Source organism: Osmerus mordax, chromosome 6 (assembly GCF_038355195.1).
Source record: "Osmerus mordax isolate fOsmMor3 chromosome 6, fOsmMor3.pri, whole genome shotgun sequence".
Taxonomy (NCBI): Eukaryota; Metazoa; Chordata; class Actinopteri; order Osmeriformes; family Osmeridae; genus Osmerus; species Osmerus mordax.
In genome coordinates, this window is record NC_090055.1 from 9,016,441 (window position 1) to 9,023,353 (window position 6,913).

Consider the following 6,913-nt stretch of genomic DNA (forward strand, 5'->3'; position numbering starts at 1 on the left):
TACCCGCCCACCTCGACGACATTGACAAGTGATTGTACTTTGTCATCTCTCCCATCTTTACTTTTTACAGTACAGTAAGAACCAACTCTCTCTCTCTGTCTCTCTGCGTTTGTTAAAAGAACAATTCGGGAGTCAGATGGCTGAGCGGTGAGGGAGTCGGGCTAGTAATCTGAAGGTTGCCAATTCGATTCCCGGCCGTGTCAATTGACGTTGTGCCTTGGGCAAGGCACTTCACCCTACTTGCTTCGGGGGGAATGTCCCTGTACTTACTGTAAGTCGCTCTGGATAAGAGCGTCTGCTAAATGACTAAATGTAAATTCAGATTCTGAATGTAGTTAACTACATTTAACTTGAAACTAACATGATTTCCCTTTGGGCACTGGTGGCATGAGTTGTTTAATAACCTGCCTGTAAATAATACAAATATTTATTTTTAAATAATAATAATTTACGTTACATAATATTCAATATATATCAATTAGCAGTTTCTTTTCTTCAAAGTCACACGTGTATATACAAAGAACAGCAGAAGATCAAGGATCAGAAGTGCATAGTTCTACAAATATTTTGGTGGTCAGTGTCAAGAAAATGCCTGTGGCAAAAGTGACAAAAGACTGAAGATCGTGTCAGCTCTAGAGGAAAACGGCTTCAAACAACTCCCTGTAATACAGTATCCATCCACATCAGCTCCTAAAAGGGAAAAGTGAATTTGAAGCACATCTCAGTGTTGTTTTCTTTCTCTCCCTCTTTTCCTGGTTTCCCCCCTCAGGGGCCCTGTGGATCCCAGTGGTCTATCTGTGTGTGTTACACACTCTCCTCCACTACCACATTACGCACTTGTTGAGGCAAACTGAGCACAAACCCGCTTACGAAGACATTTCCTGGGACTGATGTCATCATCTGCAGTGCTGCTTACTTACTGCACTGAAGAAGCTCTGTTGCGCTATTGTTGAAGCACAGCAGGGTTGCGTTTGCCCGCAGGGCACTTCTATTGTAAAATGTTAAGCCGTGGTTGTTATTGGGCACAAGTGCACTAGAACTATGATATGTCATCATCTCTGTCAGGGAAACGAAAAATAACATTGTGCGCGGTTTAAGTTACGTTCAGCTCAAGCGATCCGTGGGCTTGTCTGCACATGGCAGTCAGTTGATATGTGGTCGGGTTTTTGCTGGAAACCCAAATACTGAGGCGACCACATTAAAACAAGCAAACACTGTCCTTCGGGGTAAAGGGCTTTCCCCTGTCTGCCCGTCCGTTTACTGTACGAGAGCCACGGCCTGCTCCTGACCTGTCCCAGACCAGACGTGGGGGCCTGAGCAGGGAGGCAGTATAAAGACCTGACTCAGAGGATGACTGAGCGTGATGGTAAAGGCCTCTGGTTTAACTAGCGGCCTGTAACCCTGTCAGCAGGACAAGCACCTGCATCCAGGCTGGAGGGGAAACAGGAACCTCAACACAGGGACGCTGTTACCACCCAAAGCCGCCGTAATGTCAAAAAGGGCACGGTGCCCTTTCATTTAAAAAAGCCCGAGAGGGAAAGTCTGGAGACGTTTGTGTGAACAAGACATTTTCTGATGAGGTACTGTTTCTCTTCCGAACGGAACGCCTCCTGCATTTCTTTACAAGCTCACTTTAATTGACGGATGGCTACTGATTGATGGACGGTACAGACTTGATGACATTCTGCCATGTTTTGACACGTGTTTAAGAGTTTGGGCTCTGTTTATGTTAAAGCTATGCTGTCAGACAGACATGGCACGATGAGGAGTGATCAATAGCAACAGTCTGAAAACTTAAATTGTGCTCCGTGACTGTTGCTTACATGGAGGGAGGTTCCAGGCTCCCAGAGACCCACATATGGCACATTCAGGATCCGGCATATATGTTTTTCCCTTCAGTCTCCATGTCTGAAGGCTTACAGGAGAAGGCTTGCAGAGGCTTTATATTATGATTTCTGACAGAAGCAATCAGAGTTGGCAATCTGTGAGAGGAACTGTAATTAACTGAAATGTGAGGTGAGTTCAAGGTGCTCTCTGTGGTTTTCAAGCAGCTCCTTCTCTCTCCAACTTTCTCGTTTTTGTTGGTGTCACACGGTTGCGGAAAATGAAGACAGATGCAATTAGTACCAATGTTTGGTTTCAACCCTCTGGAGTCAGCGGTGCTGTGTTTTCTTTGAAATCTGATTAGGAGCCCTGTCCGAACAAGTTGTGTTCAGCTCACCATGAATCACTCAATACAGATGACTTCAGTGTGCCGGGCCACTGATGATCCACCTTTGACCTCACTCATATCCTGAGTTAGAGGCCCAGAGCAGGAAATGGTGGCACATCACCATTTCGCTCTCTCTCTCTCTCCCCTCCTTGGTCTAAGTGCCAAGAACAATATTCGGTCCTTTGTCATATCCCGCCCCCCAACCCCTCCCCCCTCTGGTAATTGATATTACTCACACAGTAAGAAGCTTTGGCTGTATTGGTCCCCAGACACCTTGTGCAGTGGAGGGTTGCTCATGGTGGAGTGGTGTATTACTGCACTGACTACATTATGTGTTACTGTATTGGGTTTAATGGCCATCGTTCTTTCTCATTAAATTCCATTTAAGAAAGGGATTCACATCAGCCTGCCCTAGAGTACTTCCTCTACGGCCCTTGCCGTCCTGCGATGCAGACATGCTAAACTGCCATTTTGTCAAAACAGGAACCCCTCAAATATTCCTAACAAGGTGAGACTGAACCCTGGCAGTCATTGAGATGATGAGGAAAAAGGTCCCCTGTTTGAGTTATAGTTATAACCTCACAGACCGGCTTCTTTCATAGTAACTGTATCTGTAGCTCTAGTGGTTTGACCTGTGACCCCCTAGCTATTGTTACAGCTTGAAACATGGAACACTTCTACATCCTCTCTGGGGGTCTGTGTTGAGGTTTACCATTCAGAGAAGTTAAGGCCCTTGTTCACTCTCCTAATCACTTTTCCCCAATTATTTCGAGAGTGGTTTTCTTTAGAGGCCTCGACTGAGTTACATAAATACGTGCAACTGCAATTATGCTCGAAATCCAGTCGTCCAGATGAATAAGTGTAAACGAATCCCATCCTTTCTTCAGTGGAAGACATGGCTAAACAGCATGACCTGGAGCGATTGGATTTCTCTTCTCTTTTCCGGTGAGAATGTCCATGACCACAAATTTGGAGAGAGCACAGCATTGCCTGTAATGTCATGTTTTTAGAGAAAATTGTAGAGGGGAAATCAAGCTATGCATATCATGGGAACAGGGTTTTGCGAGATAGGATGGGGGGGGCTGACAATATTCTTTTTGGCCAACTCTTATTTTGGTGGCTAATATGTCTGCAGTGGATAGTCTAAGGATTACAGCATCACATGAACTTGCGTGATAGCTACCCCACACACAACCTCTCTCTCTTCAGAGAGGGATGACCACATGGCCATCTGAGAGCTCACCAGGGCTGGAGGAGCATTTAAATGTTATTCTTTGTGTAAAGATGACATGTGCTGAGCAGATGTTCTGCTATGCTTGGGTGCTGTTGGGTGCTAGCTGTGAGTTTGTATTGTTTTTTGGCCCCCTGGCTTGGTCGATAACCTCGATCCTGGTGCCATTGAATACGACGCTGCTGATGTCAGCACTGGGCTCTGGATCAGGACTGTGGGCTGCTGATTTATAACCTGACACGCACTGTGAGCGAGGTGATGCATATCTAAAAAGCCTACAAAAGATTAATTGAAATTCATATGAGATACTGGCATTCGGATTCAGAAAGGAGACGCTTGGAATTGTAGCAACCGGCACAGCGGCATTAGTCTTCAGATTGTATCGATTTATCTTTTGACAGATATTAGGGAGCAAGGATGGTGGTGGGTGTCTTTGGCAGTGTCTTCTCCCATCCCTCTCTTGGACTCGGTAGTGACAGAGATGGGCTTTCAGGGAACTGGAGAGCTGAGGTTTTTGATGGAATGTTTGGCCTTTCACGGTTGGCCCTTTGTATCCAATTAGAGTATTTCTCTCTCTGAAAGACACACATGTCAAGTGATGGATTGCTTTTTTGCATGCTGAAATGTGTTCATGTTACCAACTGTGTTCTTGTTTTGGATGGAGAAACATAGACACATGGATCATGTGCGGTCAAGAAACCTCACAGTCGGTAAATGCCTGGCGGCCTGTATTGTAGCTTTCACAAACATAATTTCACACCACTTTAATCTGAGAGGAAATAGAGATGTAAACGTGAGGGTGTATAAGACTGACGCCAGATTTCTGGGCTGTTTAACAAGCAACCTCCTTCTCTTGACCTCTTTGTTCATTAGCTTAGCAGCATGGAGCGGGCATTTGTGCGACTGACTGGAAACTCCTCATTAGCAAGGTTCCCTGTGCCTCTGCATGTTGGTTTGGTTGACAGAGAAGCAACTTGGCAATGGTAGACTGTAAACTGTTTGGAGACCACCCTGCATCTCCCTTAGACACTGTTGTAGTAGTCAAGTTATGGGGAGGTTTACCTTATGCTGTGCAATGGCTCCCAGTGCTGTCTCGGAGGTCCAGCTCAAAGGACATGGGTGACTGGCTCAACAGAGAGTAGAATCTACTTTGACGCAGTCACATTTGGAGTCCCTTGAGCCCAGCTTTGAGGGACTTCAACTTACCTGTAACCTTTCAGTTGGGCACAACAGAACAGCATTCGACTACTTATCCTATGCTTTTAAAATGTATTTGGGGTTAGTTTTAGGGTTTTGGGGGTTATGTCCATCTAAAGTAGGTAGGTTCTAGGATTTAAATACATTTCGAAAGAATACGTTTCTTTATAACAGGAAACTCATTCTATGTTTGGATGAATGTTGCTTGGAATTTTCCTACAATCTACTCCCCAAGGCCCCTCCATTATGAAGAATGGTTGAAACCAGAGAATACAGCACAATACGGCCTTTGAATTCATGTTTTGACTTCAAGTTATTTGTGAATTTGGATTTTGTCTTGGATATTTAACCAATTTCTAAAATATCCTTTGGCTTTCAACATTTCGTTTTTCCTATTAGGCTACTTAAAATTCCATATCTAGCAAGTCTTTGCATTTGTTCTGTCAGCCTAATTGCCTCGTGGACCTTGAACTCTCTGCACAGTTTTCCATAGTGACACTTTTGTTCATTTTACACATGACATGCATCTTTGAATATGTTACATGTCACTACCCGGTATCACAAAACAGGATGTCACATATACATTTCACATATAATGTGAAATGTTATGCTAGAGGATTAGAAACCCTTTATTGTGAACTTTCATCAGTTAAACCAAACCACTTAGTAATAGCTGTAATTTCTTCATATATAACCATCTAATCATTTCACAGGCATTTTCATGGACCGACTCCGAAGTTGTATAATTGCCAAGTTAGCAAAATGTGCCAAAGACATCCAAGCAGTAAGCAAAATTTGGCTCAGTTTTCATAAAATTAATGCATCCCATTCCACAGTCATCCAACTTCTAGAAAAGTGTGTGCTGTAAAACGGAACAGCTATTTTCGGTATAGTGTGAAGAACTTGCCAATTTAGGCAGGGTAGTTGAGTGAGAGGTCATCTGGTATTTCCTTTGAAAGATGAGAATCTAGCACCCATTAGTAGTGACTACAGAGCCCAAAACCATTCTCCTGTTTCAAACAGTAAAGAATGGCTAATGTTGTTTATTGACTGTGAGAATCCGAATGTGTAAAAACTTTGCTTCGTTGGGCCTATTTCAGCTTGTCCCTGAACTATCCAAACACAGACTGTGTCCTGTTGCTCTCCTGCTCTTATTTCTACCATCCGATCGATGTGAAAGGCCCCTTTGCTTGAAAACTTAGCTGGGAGCCCTTTGGGACAGGACACAAAGGAGTCTTCAGCAGTGCTGGTGTTTTTCTCTCGCATTTTTGAAAGAGTACTGACATTTTGCCAGTGCTGGCTGTGTCAGAAGCACCCAGTAAAACAGGCCTCGCCACGGTGAGTGCTGTCTGTTTATGACTCATTTCTACCTGCAGTCGGGAGGGGGATGGAGAGAAAGAGAGAGAACGCTGCTGTAACAAGGAGGGGATTGTTTGGGCATATAGGACAGTGCCGTGTGGTTGTCAAGTAAACAAGGTAGTAGTGGAACCTATTAGAGATGGACCATTTAGTAGCTGATATTGGCTCTGCTCTCCTGGGTATGGTGGGCACATGGACATCTTTATGAGGCAGCTGCTGAAGAGAGGGTGGGGGTGGAGGGAGCTTAGCTGGACAGTAACATCATTCTGACTCTGAGCAGTGACGGAAAACCAAGTGATCAAAATAGAAAGGTCATTATTTGTTTAGATAATTATTAGGAAAATGTAATGATTTCTAATTCTTCAGGAAACTCCAAAACCTTTTGGGGGAGTTTTCAGAGATGTGTCTCCCCCTCTGGACTTCACATTCTCTCAAACTTGTCTGCTTGGGAAAGGTCGGGGTTAAAGGAGGCCCAATGTTTTAAAATTCAACAAGTTCCCCTTGGCAAAGGAATCCCTCTTCATAAATGAAAAGTTTCATTGTATCAACACAATATGCGAGTTATGGGAGTCTTGAAAGGTTTACTACACCCAGTCATGCTTCCTTCTGAGTAGGCCTGTGGAGGAGAAAAGCTGAACACACATTCTCATACATGAGCGTGTGCACTCTAGAGATGATATACAGCGAAAGTCCTCATGCGAGATACCCTCAAACCCTTTATAGCACAACGGTAGGAGCGTTATACTGAATATGAAGCATGATCTCATAACAGAAAAACGTCATAAACTCATGCCCAGGTGAATCATTTTCATTGGTTATTTTCATATAGGGATATGCACACTGTGAATTATAGCATTAAAAAAAATTAAAATAAACATTTGACTGTTAATTAAATATGTTTATGAAGGAAAAGT